The sequence below is a fragment of the Rosa chinensis genome, chromosome 2 (assembly GCF_002994745.2).
Source record: "Rosa chinensis cultivar Old Blush chromosome 2, RchiOBHm-V2, whole genome shotgun sequence".
NCBI classification, from domain to species: Eukaryota; Viridiplantae; Streptophyta; class Magnoliopsida; order Rosales; family Rosaceae; genus Rosa; species Rosa chinensis.
In genome coordinates this window covers 47,895,485-47,904,163 of record NC_037089.1, presented here as the reverse complement: position 1 = coordinate 47,904,163, position 8,679 = coordinate 47,895,485, and the positions used below count along the sequence as shown (strand labels likewise).

The following is an 8,679-nucleotide window of genomic DNA, read 5'->3' as shown; positions in this document are numbered from 1 at the left end:
ATCGAAATTAATCAAAACCGTAAAATTCATAACTAAATCATACGATATCCAAAAATTGCGTATAATATATCGAAATGATCGTATTGAAATACAGTATCTAAAAATGTAAAGAAATAACATTTTTGACCTCCGGAGGTGGCCGGAAAAGGGCCGCCGGTGTTTGGACAGAGCCGCCGCCTACCACCGCCAATGGTGTCGGGGACAGGCTGGTCCTCTTCATCTCATCTAGCCCAACAATTTTCATAACTAGTACAAAGTCAGAAAAGGAACGTAAGTAGGAGAAATTACCCAAAACAGTCGTGATGGCCGGAAAAATTCCAGAATCCGGCGAAAATTGCAGAAAATGGCGAGCTTTATTTCGACGTAAAAACTTCAATTTCAGGCCTCAATTCCTTCTGAAGAGTTGTTAAGAACATCAAGGTGAACTCACTAGTTCAAGAATCACTCAACACGAATCTCTACAGCTCGAGATATCTTGATCGAAAGCTTCAGTGGCCGGATAATTTCCAGAATCCGGTAACCTTGAATTCCGACGTAAAAACTTCAATTTTAGGGCTCGATTACTTCTAGAGAGTTGTTAAGAACATCAAGGTGAACCCATTGGTTCAAGAATCAATCAAAACGATGCACTACAGTTCGAGATATCACGATCGGAAGGTTTTCATTTTCGATCGAAAACCGGTCGAGCTCCGACGAAGGTGAATCAGGTCACTCCAGGTGCGATCCTTCTGGTATGATGATCAGGAGGTTGAGGTGAGTTCATAGAGCTAAGTATCAAGAGAATTGGTGGCCGGTAGTTCGAGATATTGAGATCGAACCAAAACGAGTTCAAAAAGGAACCGTGTCCTCCGCCGTCGATGTCGGCCGTGTTGCGGTGCAAAGCTGCCAGATGAAGATGCGCAAGGTCGAGGTGAAGCTATAGGAATTGTTCTGGTCTTGATTGGTGGCTGGTGGAGTGAGAGAGAGCTTGCAGAAGTTTTGCTCTGTTTTGGGTACGTCTCGGTCGAGAGAGAGAGAGAGAAAGAAAAGATGAATTTTCTTTCATTTCTTCTGAAGCTGGTACACCGCCATACATCAACATGTAGAGTAAAAAAACAACCTCTCTTAATGCTTGAAACACTAAGAGCCGCCCCAATTTTTTTTTAAACAAAGTAAGTGGAAAATGAGGTTATTACAAGGAGTCAACTGTTAAAACATGATAGACATGTAAAGTAATGAAACAAACTAGCTGAGTGAGGGTGTGCAGCTGCGCGTACTCTGCAGCCATACTAGCTCCACCCCTGACTGGGTCGATAACATGATTTACTCCATGCACATCTAAAATTGGAGGTTGCTAGAAGCAAAGAAAAAGGTTATATTTGCACCTGCATAAGCTGTTTTGAACACCGAACCCAATATAACCAAAGGTGAAAGGCGAACAGATGACGCTCTCATATTCCAGATCTCCATTGGTTGGAAGAATATCCCGGATGTAACATTTTTTTCCAGTACAATTTGGATCAATAAGTCAAGAAAAAGTGAAAAACCATTGTTTTCATTTTTTCCTGAAATACCTCAAACTTTATCAAGTTATTCAGAAGATATGTAAACCAAGCAACTTCAGTAGAAAGTTAAAAGCAATATATTATGGAACTTTAAACTGACTGCTAATCTAAGTTTAACAAAAGTCAAAAGCTACCAGTTTGATGTTGCAAATTCAAACCCAACAATATTAGAGAGGAAAATAAAGTATATATGATGCAACATTTCCAGTACAACTTGGATCAATAAGTATAGAAAAAGCCTTCTTTTCATTTTTTCATGAAATACCTCAAACTTTATTAAGTTATTCATAAGATGTACAACAGAAATAATCAGCCTGGACCGGTGGGTGGTCGAGCAAATCAATCAGGATGCTCTTCAGCCACATCACAAAATCATCTATTTACAAAGCATTTGATGACCTGAGCAAATAATTAATGGTTCACAGGCTGAACCAACGCAGAAATCTTCTGCTTTGATTAATTCCACAGCAAACTACAGCTATGAGATGAGACGTAGCCAGCAACTGTCTAATTTTATGACTAATTGAGTGATAGCTAGGTTCATAATTTCCTCTCTTGGAACACAACAGAAGCCTCAAGAGAAGAGATCAGTTTACTCATAAAGGAGTCTGGCAGAGCAACTTTGGTTTTCTGCAGTTTGAGGTTTACCACCATACCAGAGTGAGATAGGCATAAAAAGAATTCCCAAACGAAGATGTAGCTTTGCTTTCCAATTTTAGTTTCACCTCTACTCATGTATTGTGCAATTGCTGTATAGGTTTTCAGCACCACTACAAAGGACAGATTTCAAAAATCAACTCGGTGTCTTGCATAGAAAAACAGGATAGTTGTTCAATGTTAACATATTCCCTTTCAAAAGTTTCTTGAGCAAAGAAAATTGAGAACAAATTGTTTTTCGAAAGAAAACCAAAAATTATTATAGGTAAGTTTATTTTCAAAGCATTTTTTTTCTTGGTAGCCTGTAGACTTGCAAATTTTTCATCTCCTATTAAACAAGATAAAAGTTTTACACGTTTGGTCAAGACTTACCATCACCAAGTGAACTTTGGGGATAGAAGAGCAGAGGAGGATCCGGTAGGGACAGCAAGATGAATCACAGAAAGAACAGCTTTCAAATGTCTCTGAAGATCATTGCACATTCACTCAGTTCAGTGGAAAGTGCTGGCTGTCCATGTAAAACAATAGAACATCAGCGACACAACAATTAGTGGAACCAAGAAGCTTTAACCATTAAGTAGTTCGACTGTCAAAAGAAATGGAAATAATGTTCTAGCTGAATTTATTAGGATGGACTCTGACAGATTTAACATCATCACAAAAATGAGACCATTTGTTCTTACTTTCTAGATGGCATAACAGAACAGTCTTGGGTACTAGCCACAAACAATATCATCACAATCCTGATGATGAATGATGTAAGTATCAATTTCACCACTATTTAGTCGCCTTAAATATTTTCCTTCCTACAAAAGGAGAAAAGGAGAAAAGGAGAAAAGGAGAAAAGGAGAGTGATATAGCCGTACAAGTATACATGATGAAGGCAAGTTGAACCAGTTTAACTGACAAAAGCACAACCTAGGTACAAATATATAACCAACGAAACAATCTGGTGTCGAACTTCCTCGCGTGACCGCTCATGATCACAAACTCCCATAGCTTCCTGAAATACATTTGATTTAAGTCCAGACACTAGAAGATATGCCTCGTCTGCTTTACTAGGCAACGACCTTAGTACATTCAACGGACCCAGAAAGTTAAAAGCAATATGTATGGAGCTTTGAACTATTTGCTAATCTTCAAGTTTTACATATGTCAGGAGTTTACCTGTTCAATGCTTACAAGCCATTTAGGGTCATCCCCAGTGTTTCCATGGAATGGAATTCAGGGACACATCCACTCTTAATTAACTTCTCTTTATACCTCCAAAAGATTAAGTCATTAAGATCATAATGTATGTGCCAAAGTTATAATTGCGCAAACTAGCAAGCAATCGAATAATCAAGCCCCTCCAAAAGTTTACAAAGGTCAAATAATGAGAATCTACCTGAGATACGTGAAGCAAAATGCCTTGCTTTAGTAAGAACCTCATCAATCCATCAATGTGTGCAGAGTTTTCTTGATGGTGCACATTGTTAGATAAACCTCTGACATAAAATGCTGTTTTGCAGATGGTTCAATTTCTCAAGCTGGACTACAGTTGAATGATCTTATGATGACATCCCTTGAAATTGATTGGATCGTAATAGAAAAATGTAAATGACTTCAGTTTGATATGGATAAGAATATACTAATATTTGCAATTGATCAATCATGTACCGTTGAAATTACAAATGTTTGCAATTGCAAAATCTTAAATGTTTATCTCTAACTATCTTTTTTTGTTTCCTCATTGTCTAACAATGCATAGAGCCATAGAGTATTCGAAAGTCAACAATCTTAATATAATATAATAAGCTGTTGTTTATATAGAGGAATATGTATGAAGAAATAGACTTGAATACATCTTCAGAAGATAAGTCACTTGCAATTTCAAATTTAACTCGCAAAATGTACTTCCACACCAATTCTGGCCATAATTACTAACCAAAAAACTAAAGTTATGATCTGTGCAGCTTACCAAGGCATATATCCAGTCATCAGCTTGAAAATCCCAATGCCATTGTAAACGCTTTTAGATTAAATCTAAGCAGTACAGTACGAGATAGTGTGAAGAATTCCTCTGTAGTCTATAAGCTGTATTAAATGAAGACAGTCAGTTCCAAACTACCCAAAGGTGGACTGGAAATTTTATTTTCAATATAGCACAAAGAATACTGACGGTTGGGGATCATCTTGTAGTGGACTCCAATCATCAGAACTAAAAAGACCTGACCTCCCTATTCCCTCCACATAAGAGTTTGCTTGCAAGCCTTTCTGCATTTCGATCCATTACCAAATATTATCATTTTCTTGCATTTAACTATCAATCTCATCTCAAGCAATCAACTTAATTTGTTAATAGCTTTAAACAAAAGAGAAACTTAACCAATACATACTTGCATAATTTTACCATTCATAGAACCTCCTTTCTGAATTTCAAGTGAATGGATGAATAAATTAGATGTTGGAAAAGGAACTATATCATTCAATTTCCTATTCTTAGAATCACACTGCCCTGTACTTACCCAAATATTGAAGAAATAAAGCTACAGATTACAGACATCTCCACTGGATAGAGAGCTGGGTTCCAGCATCTGAAGAAGCATTAGATCTTCAACCCTGCTAGATACTGGGGAAAGATCAAGGACTCAACCTGAAGCTATTGAAAAAAAAAAAAACCACATGTTGATGATAGAAGATATGCATCCCTAGAATATATAAACTGAAAGTAACTAATTAGCTAGATAAATAAAGTTCCATATTTTGTAATTGAAAAGTACTTAAAAAGATCTAATTCATTAACTTGTCCCAACAGATAACCTGTGTCATCAAGAGTGATGCACCCAATGAAATATATATAAATTTACCATAGAATATGGCTAGCAGGCGTGTTTCAGTTGCCCCAGTTAGCATAATCATGCATTACTCTGCATTTTTAATTAATGGACGAGGGGTTCCAACAGCCTTCTCTTGAGCTCTATTTTCTTGGTAGAAATTTGTTTCTTGAGCAAAAGAACATTGAGGAAAAACTGTTCAGAATGAAATGGAAAACCAAAGTTCTTGCAGGTCAGTTTAATTTCAAAGCACATATACCCTGGCAGCATATTGACGTGCAAATTTCTCGTCTCCAATTAAAGAAGTCAAAAGTTCTACAAGTTCGGTCAAGACTTACCAAGTGAACTTAGGGGATAGAAGGGCAGAAGAGGACCCGGCAAGGACAGAGAAATAAACCACAGAAAGAACTGCTTTCAAATGTCTGCGACACTGCAGTCGCATTCAACTGGTTTAGTAGCAAGTGCTGACACTGCAATGTAGAACAACACAAACATCAGTGACAGTCTGATAGGTGCAACTGTGCAACCAAGAAGCTATGCAACAGACTCTTCCTGTTAAATATCAAGTAATTTTGTTTGCCAAAAGAAATGGAAGTATTGTTCTTGCTGGATTTATCAGGATGGACTCTGACAGATTTGACATTATTACAAAAATGAGACCATTCGTTCTACTTTTAGTGAGATGGGATAACAGAACAGGCTAGGGTACAAGCCAGAAGCAATATCCACATGATGACATTATTACAAAAATGAGACCATTCGTTCTACTTTTAGTGAGATGGGATAACAGAACAGTCTAGGGTACAAGCCAGAAGCAATATCCACATGATGAATGTTGTTACTATTAATTTCACTACCCACTGATCACCTTAAGTAGATTATAACATTCCTACAAAAAAAGATAAAACAAAGAGTGATACAGCTCTATAAACAATGAAGACAGACAAAAGCACAACCTAGATACAACCAAAGAAAAATCTGGTGTTGAATTTCTTTGCATGAGAGCTCATGGTCACAACATCCCAAAGCTTCTTGAAATAACTGCAAGTGCAGACACTCGAATAGATGCCTCGGCTGCTTTATCTTATTATGGAGCATTCAACGAACTGCTAATCTTCTATGTTATCCTTTGTCAAACGTTACCCGTTTAATGTTTACAAGCCATCTAGAGTCATTCCCAGAGTGTTTCCGTGGAATGGAATTCAGGACTCTTAAATTCTCTCTCATGCCTCAAAAATATTAACTGATTAAAGTTAGTGTATACCATGGCAATAGGGATCATATAACCATATAGTAGAGTTATGACTGGTCAAACAAGCAAGTGATTAATCAAGTCCCAGTGAAAGATTAAAAAGGACAACTGATAAGAAACTACTTGATATAGTGAAGAGCAAGTACCTAGGGTTGGTAAGGACCTGATTGTAAACTACTTGGTATATCAACCATCAGCTTGAAATTCCAATGCCATTGTAAATGCTTTTTGTAAATGCTTTTAGCTTGCTGTGGGAGCCAAAGCAATTTCCTGTACAATAGATACATTGTCACCTAATTGAAGATGGTCAGTTCCAAACAAATATAGTTCCATAAGCAGATTTGCGTCCCTAACATTTAGTAACTAACCAGCTGGACAAATATAGTTCCATATTTTGTAATTTGAAAAGTACATAAGAAGCTCCTCTGCATTAAGCTCATCATGTTACAATAAGAGTTGTACAACAATGAGCTATACACTAGGGCTATTCTCTTGGAAAAATCTCTGCTTGTTCCAAGAGATTTGGAAAAAGAGGCCCAACTGTTTGACATAATTGTAAATGAAAAATTGCACCAGCTGAAGTAAAAAATTGAAAGCCATTACATTAAGGAGTACCTGAGGATGGGGGCATTTGGTCTTAGGGAATCCAGCCATTACAACTCGGAGGCTTGACCCTCGTAATCCCTGCAAAAAGGTGTGCTTTCAATCTCAATGCAAAACATGAAAGCAAGTTAAATTGAAAAAAAAAAAAAAAAGAATCACAGAATTGCAAATGACCATTACTGCTAGTTAATGTATGATTAAGTCTTTAGTAAGTCCATAGATGCCTGGCAAGTAGCAATAGAAAGTTAAAGTACAAGAGCAACATTGCACTACACTAGATCAATATACATAGGATTAATGAATAAGAGCTTAATTACCTGAATATAAGAGTGGATGAGATTGGTGGAAGCTGGCTCCTCACTCAATAGTCAGAGGTCATTATCAATTTGGATGTTTGGGATGTAAGAAAGATTTCTAAATTCCTCATTAGTCAGGGCCAGTTGGTATGGCAATGTCATTATCATTGACCTTTATTTCCAACGCTTCAAGGAATGGCAATGTCCCTAAAGGAGGTAGAAGCACAAGTGACCTCATGTCAAGTGTAACGCCCCGGAAGTCCGGCAGTGTTTGTAGAGTACGTATAACAGCTACTATTTGTAGGGAAGAAAGGAAAGCTCGCAGCCTACAGCTTGATTTGTTGCCTGCCTGAATTAATAGAAGAGAATCAAGGCCAAACTACGAAAACACATATTTGCAGTTATGTTTATATAAGTTATGCATAAAATTCAGTAGCTTTTAGCAGACAGCAACAATTCTTTTGCTAATGTATATATTACACCAACTCATTTCTCATTAGCACTGGCCCTTGAGAAAAAAATTTCTACGCATAAAATGCAAGTATGTCCAAGTAGAAGCATGCAAGATAAATCTGAGTTGCCAACTGGGTTTGATGATTTCAAATGAGTGTTTGGTGTAAAGGGGGGAAAAAACATACCAATGAATTGTTGTGTTTTTGGCTCATTGATACAATCTGAAAATTAGGGTTCAGAATTCAAATCCAAGTCTAGAAAGGAAAGAGGTTTGCGCGCAGCTTTTCTACAAGTTCTAGGAAAGTTAGTCTTTCAAGTTCTATTAGGATTTGTATTAAAAGCTTAGTCTATTAGGATTAGGAATCCTAATCCCATGTTGTATCAGCAGCCTCTATGCCCTATAAATAGGAGCTGCAGTCAGTTTTCTGGAATGAAGACAGAAAGTCTAGAAAACTGAGAGTCAAGGTGATAGAGAGATAAGAACTAGTCTGAGGGGTTTGAGGGATCTGCAATAAGTACTTGTAAACACCTAAATTCTTCATAGTGCTAGTGAATCTCTCAAGAGAGATCACGAAGTGGACGTAGGCTAAAGTTTTGGCTGAACCACTATAAAATCTGCTGTGTTGTTTCTGTTTTCAGTTCATCTATTTTCTGATTTTGCTTAAGTAAAACACAAAGATCCTAAAGGGGGCTTACACAATAAGTGGTATCAGAGCTTAGGCTCAAGGTGTTTTGCAATGGTGAACAGCAAAGTCATTGTCGAAGCAGGAGATGTGAAACCGTCCATTAAGCCCTTTAATGGCAATGACAAGTTCACGCTTTGGCAGAGGAAGATGAAGAACGTTCTGGTTCAGCAAGAGGTTGATGAGGCAATCGGAAATAAGCCTGCAACAATGACTGAAGCAGATTATACGAAGAAGAATAAGAAAGCAAAGAGCTCCATCGAGCTGCATCTTGCTGATAATGTCTTGCTTCATATTGGTGAGAATATGACTGCAAAGGAAGCATGGGAGAAGCTTGAAAGCGTCTACAGGGGTAAAACTATCAGCAGCAAGCTA

General features: G+C 37.5%; 1 long non-coding RNA gene across 2 annotated transcripts; it reads right to left on the bottom strand.

The window, feature by feature from the left end:
• Positions 1–1,793: 1,793 nt before the first annotated feature.
• Positions 1,794–7,097, bottom strand: LOC112186717. 2 transcript variants are annotated; one of them, XR_002930859.2, is made up of 11 exons: positions 7,053–7,097; positions 6,885–6,953; positions 6,416–6,539; positions 5,356–5,487; positions 4,162–4,842; positions 3,589–3,765; positions 3,369–3,456; positions 3,120–3,204; positions 2,885–3,007; positions 2,574–2,709; positions 1,794–2,314 (listed from the first exon to the last, which is right to left on the bottom strand). It is a non-coding gene; the product is annotated as an uncharacterized LOC112186717 (long non-coding RNA). The 2 variants fall into 2 exon arrangements; XR_005806425.1 differs by having other exon boundaries at positions 6,416–6,562; positions 7,053–7,095.
• Positions 7,098–8,679: the final 1,582 nt, after the last annotated feature.